This window comes from Vicia villosa, linkage group LG2 (assembly GCF_029867415.1).
Source record: "Vicia villosa cultivar HV-30 ecotype Madison, WI linkage group LG2, Vvil1.0, whole genome shotgun sequence".
Classification (NCBI taxonomy): Eukaryota; Viridiplantae; Streptophyta; class Magnoliopsida; order Fabales; family Fabaceae; genus Vicia; species Vicia villosa.
Window position 1 is genome coordinate 17757493 of NC_081181.1, and position 13840 is coordinate 17771332.

General features: G+C 39.9%; 2 long non-coding RNA genes across 2 annotated transcripts; both read left to right on the forward strand.

The window, feature by feature from the left end:
- Positions 1-219: 219 nt before the first annotated feature.
- LOC131645964 (uncharacterized) lies at positions 220-1924 on the forward strand. Its single transcript, XR_009297236.1, has 2 exons — positions 220-381; positions 1518-1924. It is a non-coding gene; the product is annotated as an uncharacterized LOC131645964 (long non-coding RNA).
- A 9041-nt stretch (positions 1925-10965) lies between these two features.
- Positions 10966-13006, forward strand: LOC131645965 (uncharacterized). The gene is made up of 2 exons (XR_009297237.1): positions 10966-11463; positions 12600-13006. It is a non-coding gene; the product is annotated as an uncharacterized LOC131645965 (long non-coding RNA).
- Positions 13007-13840: the final 834 nt, after the last annotated feature.

Here is a 13840-nt window from a genome sequence, read left to right on the forward strand (position 1 = left end):
GACAACCAGAGGAGAGTTCTTCAACTTCTTCTTGATTCTTTCTTGGCTTCGTCGCTTGTGAGTCGTCACGGTATTGAAATTGCGGGGCTGTCGAGGGCGAATAATCACAAAGCCGGTATAGGAATCGATCGAAAACGACTCTTCTGGAGATCGAATTCGCGAAATGGCGTGAGAGCGAGCAAATTACGAAGAAGAGCTTTGAACCACTGAAGACTTGAAATTGCGGGGCTGTCGAGGGCGAATAATCACAAAGCCGGTATAGGAATCGATCGAAAACGACTCTTCTGGAGATCGAATTCGCGAAATGGCGTGAGAGCGAGCAAATTACGAAGAAGAGCTTTGAACCACTGAAGACTTGAATCCGATTCGAGCTCGTTACAGGTATTGATTTCTGTTTGGACTCCCTTCCAATTTCTGTTATGTTCTTCTATTCTTCTCTCTTCGTCTTCTGTGTTCTTCTGAGTGGTGTGAGCGGAGGGATATTGAGAGTTGTCGTTCGTTTGGTGTGAGGATGAAGGATGAAGTTGGAGGTTGGTGGTGAAGATGATGATGAAGATTGTGGAGAAGGTGAAGTGAGAATGGAGAAAGTAGCGTGTGTAGAGAGAATGAAGAGGCTTGATGAAATGAAGATGAGAAATGGTGGTGGATGAGCGCGTATGCTATGGTGAATGAGTGTGGAAGTTCAGAAATGGTGAAAATGGATCGGGAGAGTGATGAAGAGTGAAAATGGTGGAGAGTTTGAATTATGGAGGGAAGGGAGAATATATAGGAGAGGGAATCTGAATTCAGTTAGAGAGTGAGATGATTTTGAACCCTGGGATTGAAGGAGGAGGTTAGGGATTAAAGGGTGAGATTGAGGGTGGTTAGAGTCCGTTAGAGGGTTTGTTATTCTGTTTTTTCTGTTACAAAGTTTGTTATAGGTTGTTAGAAGGTGGTTAAGATATTCTGTTACCGTTAGTTTTCTGTTGCTAATTCTCTTCTCCCTTCTGTTAATTGCTGTTAGAACTTGTTATGGGGTTAATGACCAGTGGGTGAATTAGTTAGGCTATGTTTCAGTTAAGAAGTTAGGTATTTGTTATTGTTAACAAGGAGCTGTTAGTTGGTGGTTTTCAAATCTGTTAGATGGAAGTTGTTAGTAATTGTGAAAAGGGTTTGCTGAATATTAGTAAAATAAACTGTTAGTAAGATATGTTAATGATTGTTTTTGTGTAGTTTGAATAGAATTTTGAGCTGAAGCATATTTGGGTTTTTTCTCTAACTGATATGGGTTCGGTCTTCTTTTCTGGTGCGTGCCTGTTAAAGGACTTTGAACTGGTTAGAAGCTGATGGTTTATGTGTGGGTCATGTGACTGTTTTTTGATGTTGCAGCCGGTTCGTTTGGTTTATTTGGATGTAGTTGGATTGAATAGTGCTGAAACTGTTTTCATGTAGAGTGTATAAATAGGCACATTGATTTTGTATGATAATACCATGGCCGGACTGCTTTTGATTCATGCTGGTCTTGTTTTAATTTGCAGGAAGCAGCATGCTTTGGTGTGGGACTCTTTCCTCATCGAAAGACAGCTCAATTTCCAGGATGAAGCAATGCAAAGTGACCATGAAGGGATAATGATTCAAGCACAAGCAATCCAATCTGACCATTAGGAGCTTTCCACCGGCTGGCACAATGAGAAAGAAGGAAGTTTATCAAATGGAAGATTTCTATTGCAGGTGTGGAAGTTCTTGTAGAGGGTGGTGGGTGTGGAGCTTAAACAGCATGGGGATTAGTTTATGATTTGTTTTTGTGTAATTTTGTAATGGATTTGGATTTGTATTGTGACTGTAATCTCTTAGACTTAGAACTTTTGTAATTCACTGAATCAGTAACTTCTGCCCATTTGAATGCATCTTCCCCCGTAAGGAAATTCAATCTTCAATTCTCAAATCCATGTTAAATTGCATTGCCAACAAGGAATATTTGAAATTATCCAAATGTTGACAGTTTGAACTCAAAATGACCCATGCACATGAATTCCCTTATTCTTGAATGATAGATGAGGCGTGGCACTTTAAAATGATGACAAATTTGGATGAACTTCGGGTAGCACTCACAGATCTTAAATTGACTTGAATCCTTAAGGAACAAACATCTTGAGCAAAATATGAATAATAGGACCAATTAGATCATCAAATCAAATCCACCATCACATCATTTGGACTTTAATTCCTTAATTCAAACCAAACTTGTACGATAAGCAACCAACAAATTGTAAGTATAACGGCGCCTTGGACACCATGAACCCACAGGTCTAACTCTCACACCATGACGTGCATTGTACTTCAATCCAGCATAACAACAATTTTTTTGAGGAGATCTTGAGGAAGATAAGAATTGAAGCACATAAGAACGCCTTGACTTGAAAATCATTGAATCTCAATTGAATTAACAGTTGTAGACACTGTGCATCAGAACCATAGTCCTCTTGCCCTTGATGAATCTTCATAGAAAAGAAACCCTGTAGCTTTAAGAGAAAGAAACCCACAATGAACGACCATAAAAACCCTAGCTTCCAAGATCCTTGTTCCAATGCAACATAATTGATTAGCGATGCATGAGTTATGTTAATGACCTAATGGGGAGGTATGTACATGAGATTATGAAATGCATAAGCCAGTTAGAAATTAAGGGGTAGGACAAATTTGGGGTATGACAGCTTCCCCTATTTAATCGTCTTAAACCTGAGGGTGAGATTGGCGTTAGCCTTTCGAACATTCAAGGTTTAAGAAGGTTAAATACAAAGACCTGAAATTTGTCCTGAAAAGATGGTGTAGGTGTTATCCTTATTTTTATTTTGATATCTGCTGGGGAAAGAGAATTCTCTTGCTTTTTCTGGTGGATATATTTACAGTGGGTAATGGGTTTGAATGGAGATAGCTTATAACGTAGTAGCGGTGCCGACACGGGGTTTTCAAAGAGAATGGTTGTATGAAACAATGATCGAAAGAAAAAGACCTCGTGCGATCTATGACTCAACATCGACTCAACATCAGGAGAAGACCTAAGCATGATCTTCAGGACTGAAAGAATAAGGTCTTTTACGATCTATGACTCAACATCGACTCAACACCAGGAGAAGACCTAAGCATGATCTTCAGGACTGAAAGAATAAGATCTCTTACGATCTATGACTCAACATCGACTCAACATCAAGAGAAGACCTAAGCATGATCTTCAGGACTGAAAGAATAAGATCTCTTACGATCTATGACTCAACATCGACTCAACATCAAGAGAAGACCTAAGCATGATCTTCAGGACTGAAAGAATAAGATCTCTTACGATCTATGACTCAACATCGACTCAACATCAAGAGAAGACCTAAGCATGATCTTCAGGACTGAAAGAATAAGATCTCTTACGATCTATGACTCAACATCGACTCGACACCAGGAGAAGACCTAAGCATGATCTTCAGGACTAAAAGAATAAGATCTCTTACGATCTATGACTCAACATCGGGAGAAGATCTCGTACGAACTTCAAAACTGGAAGGAAAAGATCTCGTGCGACCTATGACTCAACATCGACTCGACATCGAGGGACAAAAGAAGACATTGTGTCAGACACTCATCAGAGATTGAAGATACCTCGCATCGGCACCGTGGTTGGAAGAGATTTGAAATGTGGTAGCAGATATCAATCAGAATTTGTAAGGACAACTTTTTGTGTGGGGATGTATTATTGTCTTGACTGGGTGTGGATTTGTATTATCTGGCTTATGCTTTGTATGCATGTTTGAATTTTTCTATGGCGTAATGATCCGCTTTGACGGATATGCTACGCTTTTGAGGATGCGATGTTATATGCAGTGAACACTATATGCAGAATGCCAAATAAAGGCATTAATGAGGTAAACACCAGGGAGAATCCCCTTAGTGTTAAGGACCATGTGGAGGTGCCAATAGATATTGGACTTTGATTTGTAAGATGCACCTTCTTTGACTTGAAGAATAATTTCTGACTTCTCACCATGTGCCACTGCTTGGAGGATTTTCAGCCTGAGGAGATTCCCTCGATTCACCATGTTGGGAATGAGAAATCCAGATAAGGAGCCTTGATTAGGGAAGTAGGACAACTCCTAGGAGAAATAAACTCCTATGCTTGAGGAATGGAACAAACTCTCGGGAGAAATAAACTCCCTGCTTGGGGGGAGACCAAGATTCTAGGAGAAATAAACTCCTATGGTCATGGAGCGACAAAAACTCAGAATTGTGCCCCAAGCTTCGTGACTTATGGAGGAATTTGCCCCAAAGGATCCTTGGAGAGATTTGTCGAATCTCGACGTAACTGCCCCAGATTGGTTGAACTCAAGAGAGATTCCTCGACTTGATTGCCCCAGATTGATCAAGGCTCGAAGAGATTTGTCGACATGATTGCCCCAGATATGCTGAATTTGAGAGGTCAAACCTCGACTTAATTGCCCCTGATTAGGTACATCGGACTAGAATCCTCAAGCCTTCATTGTTTTGAAGTTAAACAAACATGGAAACAACTTTACCACGCTCAACGGAGTCTTCAAACTCTTCCCCTCAAGGTAATCAAAGAAAGCATTAACTGTGCATGCCCAACGGAGTTTTTAGAGAATCTGCCCCTTGATGGTCAACATTTGAAATGATTAGCTTTTACTCCTCGGAGTTCTCAAGTCTCTTGTACTTTGACATGATCAAGTTGCTCACTGATTCTCATCCTGAAATTTCTTTGATGTTTAAGCAGATGTTTGTATGCAAAAGAATGTTAATTCTAGGAATGATAATTCTAATGCAAAGTGTATGTTAGTCTTGAAGTTTAAAGAAACTTTTTATTGAAATGAGGTTGCGACCTCTTGTGATTGAATCGCTAGTTGACACAACCTCGATTTTTGCATATAGAAGATAAAGCAAGCCTACGATACCAACATGGATATGTGCCTCGCTTCATTGGGAGTCAGTTAAACACTATCTCATCGGAGTGTGCTTTCGAAATAAACCCTACTTCAATTAGGACTTTTAAGGGTTGTAACTTGGCCGGGTTCACGGTTTTTAGAAAACAAAGGATTTTTAGGCTCAAAATTATTTGGTACCCACCCCCTTCGTGATGTTCTCCAATCCTAGGTTCAATTAACTCGACATGAGTGTTCGTTCCTCACAAGGCATTTGGAATGGTTGAGGAATCAATGAGGTTTTTTGGACATGGCAGTCACTCACTTTCTTATTCTTCTGATTGATCATCACACGACTTTGTTCCTTTGATAAGGATTTTTATTTTGTAATCCTTGTTTTTCGCTTCTGCTTTCCCTAACTTTTGCCTGGACAAATTCTCTTGAATTTTATTTTGGAGTCCAGCGGGATGCCCTAACTTTTTGCCTAAGTCACTTGTTTTCAAGTTGTTGACTTAGCGGGCTCTCTTTTTTTTTATTCTCTTTTTTTTGAACAAGTCGTGTGATATCGCGTTGCTCTCGATTTGTTTGAAAGATTGTGACTGCCTCATTCTTTGATTGATGAGGGATAACCATTGCGGTATTATCATCTCTTGATCTCTTGATGGAATAAGGATAATCATTGCGGTTTTGACATTCCTCAACCTTTTGAAGGATAACCACTGTTGTATCCTTAGATGCATACCCTTTTGGTGAGTTTTGAACACTCAATCAAGTTAAATGAACACTACCCTGCCCCAAGGTTAAAATAAGGGTTTTTTATGATTAGAAAAGAAACTCCTACTTCAAGGCTCAAAAGGGGTTAACGAGGGTCTATCTCCCTTATATCTCCGGTGTTTGGGGATTTGAAATAATGCCTGTACATCCTCAGTAGGGTTTTTATTCAAAAACACATGATTAGAGATTTTGCATTTCTATTTTTCATCATTCTCCCTCAGCTTTTTGCATAAGCAAGCAATTAGTAAAGTTGGTATCGTAATGCCAAAACATTTTATGAGTGATAACGAATGGATTACTTCAAGACGAACATAAACAATGTATTATGATTTTCATTCCGAAATTAACAAGTTTTTACATGCTATTGATGCTTAAACACACAAATGAAAAATTACAATGAGAATGCAGTAAGAAACTAAATGGGTGCCGCTGTTGAGGAGACTTGACTCCGTCTGGACTTGTTGAGCTTGAATACTTTCTGCAGTTCCTTCCAAACACTTCAGATTACTTCAAAAGAGAACTCCAACAAAGTCACCCATGAGTTGTAAACTTTTGCCTTGCTTTAGGGATTCGAGCAATGCGAGTGATGCAATGCTCAAGATAAGAGTATGTCTTGCTTATCCCTCGTGCGGGAGCCCCAAGCATAGATGTTGAAGAAGTATTCGCCTTCATAAATGGAAAGAATCTGGTATGGTCATCAAACTCAAGAGAGCTACTTGTGGTGAAGAAGACCCAAAACACGAATCTTAACCAATTGAAATTCTGACAAACGAGGAAGCAACTGGGCATAAGGCCATCAATTTGTTTCTTATATTTTTCTCTCTGTTAACTAGCAAGGCCACTGAGAAGGAGATCCTGAGAAAAGGCAACTGATATATGAAGTAAAACCTTGAGAATGAGAAGCATTGTGAAGAACACTCTTGATTATCACACGGAAGAAGATTTTGATGAAGTCACCCAAGAATTTGTAATGCTTTAAGGGATTCGAGCAATGCGAGTGGTGCAAAGCTCAAGATAAGAATACGTCTTGCTTATCCCTCGATCGGGAGCCCCAAACATATTCGTTGAAGAAGTATTTGCCATCGAACATGGAGGAACCTTGCGTAGTCACCAAACTTGGAGAAGCTATTTGTTGCAAAGAGAACTCAAACACCAACTGAAACACCAACCTCCACGGACACAACTGAGCATAAGAACCTTGAGAATGAGAGATGCTTCTACAAAACATTCTTGATTTCTTTTTTTTTTTTGGAAAAGATTATGACGAAGTTGCTCGAGAATTTGCGGTGCTTTTATTATTATCATACCAACGAGTTCAAACAAGGAAGTAGCCTTCTACAAAACAGGAAATGCTGAAATGAGAATGCGGAAATGAAATGATGATTGCCATAGTTGAGGAGACTTGACTCCTTCTGGGCTTATTTCTTTTTGTGACACTCCATGGAATACGGACATTCACTTGGGCACGGGCATTCCGTTCACCCACATGTTTCCTCCTTGAAGGGTTATATGTCTCTCGTTGATCAATTGTTGCACCTTGGCTTTGAAAGCGTTGCAGTCCTCGGTTGAGTGCCCTGCTGATCCAGCGTGGTACCCACATTACACATTAGGGTCATGCCCAAGTGGAAACGGGCGTGGTGGAGGTTTCAGAGATTTGGGGACCACCAATGAGCTTTGCACTAGATATGGCAGAAGTTTAGTGTATGTCATAGGAATCTGGTCCAGAGGAGCATTTCTTCGCCCCAAATTACTTCTAGGTGGGTATTCATTCGGATGACCTTGTTGATGATTTTGTTCGGGTGTCTTCCTCTTTTGATCTGGCTGTGAAACAAATGGAGACTGATGAGGTGGGAAACCTGGAACCCAAGATGGTGCATTATGCTTCTGATTTGAAGTAGATCTGACATAGAAGTATGAATCAACCTTTTCTTCTACCGCAGTTGGAAACCCATTTCCTTGAACAAACATACCCTCGGGGGTGAACAAAATCACTTTTGAATCAATGAGATCTTGAATTTGCTGCTTCAGCGCCCTACAATTCTCAATATCATGACCAGGTGCCCCAGAATGGAACTCACATCGAGCATTGGCATCAAAGGTGGGGGGAAGCTTTTCAGGCGTAGCCAATTCTCGTAGCTCAACCAACTGAAGCTCCAGCAAACGGGGAAGTAACTGAGCGTAAGGCATCGGGATAGGATTGAGAATTCTCTGAGGTTTCTTAGGCTTTTTCCCACACATTTGGCCTCCTTGAAGAACAGATTGGCATGGAGGTAATGGCACATGGGGTTGAGGAGGAACTTCCCGAGGTATTCCATGAGTGGGAAGGGATCCTACTGAAGAGAAGGGATCAACAACTTCTGTTGCAGCAGTAGGAACAACATCCCCTTCCTTTCTTAGTACTATTTTCAGAACTTCCATGACCAAGCTCAATTGAGTCTTCAACTGACTATTCTCCTCTTTTAGTGCATCCTGATTACGGACCAAGTCTCGCATCTCCAACATAAGATGACCCATTTGTTCCTTCATCTCATCCATTTCCTCACGGAGTTGTTCCATAGTTGATCTTGGAGTTGTGGCAGTGAGAAGTCAAATCTGTTGTTGATCTTGAAATCTGGATAGAAATGGTCCCATAAGTCTCTGAAAGAACCATGAAATGCATGATAGTATGAATGCATGTTTCATTTATGAGAGATCCTAAAGTCTTTTCACACACTTTCATTTTTCTTTTTTGGAATCAAAGCTTCTCTTTTTTTTTGTATAGAATATCTTTTCTTTCCTTTTTTGCTTTTCTATTTCCTTTTCTTTTACATATCTTTTCTTTTCTTTTCTTTTCTTTCCTCTTTTTCTTTTTGGAAATAGACTTTAGGATCTTTCATAAATGGAGTGGACAAAGCAATGATGTTATGCAATGCAAAAGCATGGGATCCACGGTCCATATAATCTTAGTAACCACTGTACAATCCTCTGAATAACTGATACAGGTCAAATGTCACAGGATCAAAGGTCCGACACCTTTTTGAATACCAGGAAAACCAATAGTCACCAACAGAACAGAATAGTCACCAACGGTACCTGTCATGTATATCCCACCCCACTCACAGGTGAATCTAGGTCAAGGTAGGTCAATGGCTTCCAGCGTTATCAGTTCTCCTGAAACACCATCATTGTCGCAAATACATGCCAACAACGGTATCTCATTTGAACCTCGACTGGTCGTGGGTCTCATGATCGCAATCAACAGAACCTGACATTCTGTTGGCGTCATGACTATCCACTCTATCCTAGGTATCCTATGTGTCACTCTGGCCTGGGTATTGGGCCTTTTACCTCATAGAATCATCCCACCCAACCTGCAAAACAGAACAGAAAAATATGTGGCCCCCACGGGGACCCATAATATAGTCCAGATGCATGCGGAAAGTAAACATGATATGCAAACATATATACAAGATGTAAACATGTACACAAGATGTAAACACATAAACAAATAAATAAACACCCAATAAACGAAACAAACAAAGGCTAGGATCGACTTGCTTAGGTCATCCCCAGCAGAGTCGCCAGCTGTCGCACGCTCGCGAAAAATGAATAGAGTCGCCACCAATATATTTATCCCATAAGGGAAAGGAATATCAGAAAACCTAACAAAGGAAGGAACAGGGTCTTGCGACCAGAGAATCAAGGTACGGGAGTCGGTTACGCGAGGGGAAGGTGCTAGCACCCCTCACGCCCATCGTACTCGATGGTATCCACCTATGTTTGTTTCTATCTAATGGGTGTATACTATGTCTATGTCTAAATGCGAAATGAATGCAAAATGTAGGGAAAATAAAGAATTGTACTCGCACGGGCCCTACCCCGCTGCCTACGTATCCTTTTCAGGAATCAGAGTTACCGTAGCTCGGCTAAAGATTTTCTGTTTGTTTTGTGTTTTTTAGTTGGGCGGCGTTAACGCTCACGCTCTTGCATAAGGGATCGCCTAGGATGCAATGGAGCGGAGATAACATGCCCTTAGAAAGGAGAAAAAGAGATTGGTTTGTATCTTTTAGGGTAATTCCATGATGACGAGAACCTACTACAAGGCTTCGCACCACTTCCTTACTTTTGCTTTAAATTTGACCATTTATTAGGTTTTTTGAAGTGTTTTTGGTTGGTGTTTTTTATGGGGATTTTAATTTGTGACTTAGATCACACCAAGAAAAAGAGTTTTGTTTTTGCATATTTAGAGAAAGCACATCGAGGCCTACACCACAATCGGTTCTCTAAATGACGGATAAGAAATACATCGAAATCTACATTCCAATCATTTCTTTTCCGTTTAGTAGAAATAAAAAAGGAGTTCCTTTGTGAATATTTAGAGAATGCACATCGAGGCCTACGCCACAATCGTTTCTCTAAATAACGGTTAAGAAATACATCGAGGCTTCACACCTCAACCATTTCTTCTCCGCTAAGTAGGAAAGAACATACATCGAGGCCTACGCCTCAATCATTTCTTTCCTACCATGAAATATAGCAACGGTATGATCTTCATCGGTTTTTATTAAGTATTTTAAAAGTTGAAAAGAAAAAGAAGGAAAGAAGGGAACTATTCTAAATTCTAGTCTAAGTTGTCTATACAAGTCTAAATCCTAATGTTAACATGGGATAGATTCTAAAAGAAGCATACAAGTGCTATTAACAAGGTGGACTAAAAATAAGGCCAAAAACTAAGCAACAAAGTCACACAACAATTATACGGAACGAACACGGAGGTAGTACAAAACGGTTCAAGCATTAGTACAAAAATGAAACTAAAAAAATACTACTATTTTTATGAGTTTCATTGAAGGAATTAACCTAAAAAATCTAACAAAGTTTCAATGGTTTTTTATCTTTATTACCTAAAAATATAATGAGAAAATTATGATTTTTATTGCTTTTTATCATCTACAAAACTATGTCAAAAACTAAGTCAAGAATTCTAAATTCTAACAAAGAAAATATGGGCTCAGGGGGGTGTAAACAGAATATGGTGGTGCAGTAGAAGTGAGGGCGCAAGGCCCATAACCAGAGGCCCAGGGATCAGTTTTTTGTTGTAGATTTTCTTAGTGCCAAAAAAGGCGTGGGCCTCAGGAGGGGTGTAATGAGCATTTCGTGGCCCAACAGTATTGTTTTCATTTTTGTTCATGTTTCTTCATACAAAAAGATGGTGATGGGCCAATAGGGGGTGGATGTAAGCAACTCGGGGCCCAATGTGTTTTATGATCCACTTGATTTATTCAGAAATAATAATTAAAAACAATAAATAAAAAAAGAAAATAGAATTGGGAACTTAGGGTTACCAATGTGACGTTCCCAATTCTCTTCTCCTTCCTCTCGCTCGCCGCCGCGAACAAAGCGTGTTCAACCTCTCTCGACTCAGCCGAACGGCGTGACGGATAACCCTCCCTCTCCGATCAAATCACCGGCCGCCGTGGATAGAGAACACGCAACCATCGTCATCATCTCGTCTTTCGAAGTCTCTCCGATTCAAATCGTTCATCTGGAGCGCAGCGTGAAGATTGTCGAGGACAACCAGAGGAGAGTTCTTCAACTTCTTCTTGATTCTTTCTTGGCTTCGTCGCTTGTGAGTCGTCACGGTATTGAAATTGCGGGGCTGTCGAGGGCGAATAATCACAAAGCCGGTATAGGAATCGATCGAAAACGACTCTTCTGGAGATCGAATTCGCGAAATGGCGTGAGAGCGAGCAAATTACGAAGAAGAGCTTTGAACCACTGAAGACTTGAATCCGATTCGAGCTCGTTACAGGTATTGATTTCTGTTTGGACTCCCTTCCAATTTCTGTTATGTTCTTCTATTCTTCTCTCTTCGTCTTCTGTGTTCTTCTGAGTGGTGTGAGCGGAGGGATATTGAGAGTTGTCGTTCGTTTGGTGTGAGGATGAAGGATGAAGTTGGAGGTTGGTGGTGAAGATGATGATGAAGATTGTGGAGAAGGTGAAGTGAGAATGGAGAAAGTAGCGTGTGTAGAGAGAATGAAGAGGCTTGATGAAATGAAGATGAGAAATGGTGGTGGATGAGCGCGTATGCTATGGTGAATGAGTGTGGAAGTTCAGAAATGGTGAAAATGGATCGGGAGAGTGATGAAGAGTGAAAATGGTGGAGAGTTTGAATTATGGAGGGAAGGGAGAATATATAGGAGAGGGAATCTGAATTCAGTTAGAGAGTGAGATGATTTTGAACCCTGGGATTGAAGGAGGAGGTTAGGGATTAAAGGGTGAGATTGAGGGTGGTTAGAGTCCGTTAGAGGGTTTGTTATTCTGTTTTTTCTGTTACAAAGTTTGTTATAGGTTGTTAGAAGGTGGTTAAGATATTCTGTTACCGTTAGTTTTCTGTTGCTAATTCTCTTCTCCCTTCTGTTAATTGCTGTTAGAACTTGTTATGGGGTTAATGACCAGTGGGTGAATTAGTTAGGCTATGTTTCAGTTAAGAAGTTAGGTATTTGTTATTGTTAACAAGGAGCTGTTAGTTGGTGGTTTTCAAATCTGTTAGATGGAAGTTGTTAGTAATTGTGAAAAGGGTTTGCTGAATATTAGTAAAAAAAACTGTTAGTAAGATATGTTAATGATTGTTTTTGTGTAGTTTGAATAGAATTTTGAGCTGAAGCATATTTGGGTTTTTTCTCTAACTGATATGGGTTCGGTCTTCTTTTCTGGTGCGTGCCTGTTAAAGGACTTTGAACTGGTTCGAAGCTGATGGTTTATGTGTGGGTCATGTGACTGTTTTTTGATGTTGCAGCCGGTTCGTTTGGTTTATTTGGATGTAGTTGGATTGAATAGTGCTGAAACTGTTTTCATGTAGAGTGTATAAATAGGCACATTGATTTTGTATGATAATACCATGGCCGGACTGCTTTTGATTCATGCTGGTCTTGTTTTAATTTGCAGGAAGCAGCATGCTTTGGTGTGGGACTCTTTCCTCATCGAAAGACAGCTCAATTTCCAGGATGAAGCAATGCAAAGTGACCATGAAGGGATAATGATTCAAGCACAAGCAATCCAATCTGACCATTAGGAGCTTTCCACCGGCTGGCACAATGAGAAAGAAGGAAGTTTATCAAATGGAAGATTTCTATTGCAGGTGTGGAAGTTCTTGTAGAGGGTGGTGGGTGTGGAGCTTAAACAGCATGGGGATTAGTTTATGATTTGTTTTTGTGTAATTTTGTAATGGATTTGGATTTGTATTGTGACTGTAATCTCTTAGACTTAGAACTTTTGTAATTCACTGAATCAGTAACTTCTGCCCATTTGAATGCATCTTCCCCCGTAAGGAAATTCAATCTTCAATTCTCAAATCCATGTTAAATTGCATTGCCAACAAGGAATATTTGAAATTATCCAAATGTTGACAGTTTGAACTCAAAATGACCCATGCACATGAATTCCCTTATTCTTGAATGATAGATGAGGCGTGGCACTTTAAAATGATGACAAATTTGGATGAACTTCGGGTAGCACTCACAGATCTTAAATTGACTTGAATCCTTAAGGAACAAACATCTTGAGCAAAATATGAATAATAGGAACAATTAGATCATCAAATCAAATCCACCATCACATCATTTGGACTTTAATTCCTTAATTCAAACCAAACTTGTACGATAAGCAACCAACAAATTGTAAGTATAACGGCGCCTTGGACACCATGAACCCACAGGTCTAACTCTCACACCATGACGTGCATTGTACTTCAATCCAGCATAACAACAATTTTTTTGAGGAGATCTTGAGGAAGATAAGAATTGAAGCACATAAGAACGCCTTGACTTGAAAATCATTGAATCTCAATTGAATTAACAGTTGTAGACACTGTGCATCAGAACCATAGTCCTCTTGCCCTTGATGAATCTTCATAGAAAAGAAACCCTGTAGCTTTAAGAAAAAGAAACCCACAATGAACGACCATAAAAACCCTAGCTTCCAAGATCCTTGTTCCAATGCAACATAATTGATTAGCGATGCATGAGTTATGTTAATGACCTAATGGGGAGGTATGTACATGAGATTATGAAATGCATAAGCCAGTTAGAAATTAAGGGGTAGGACAAATTTGGGGTATGACAATCAGAACACCAAATCAATTAAAAGAGAAAACTTTCAAATTTCATAGTATCAGTTATACCATTCAA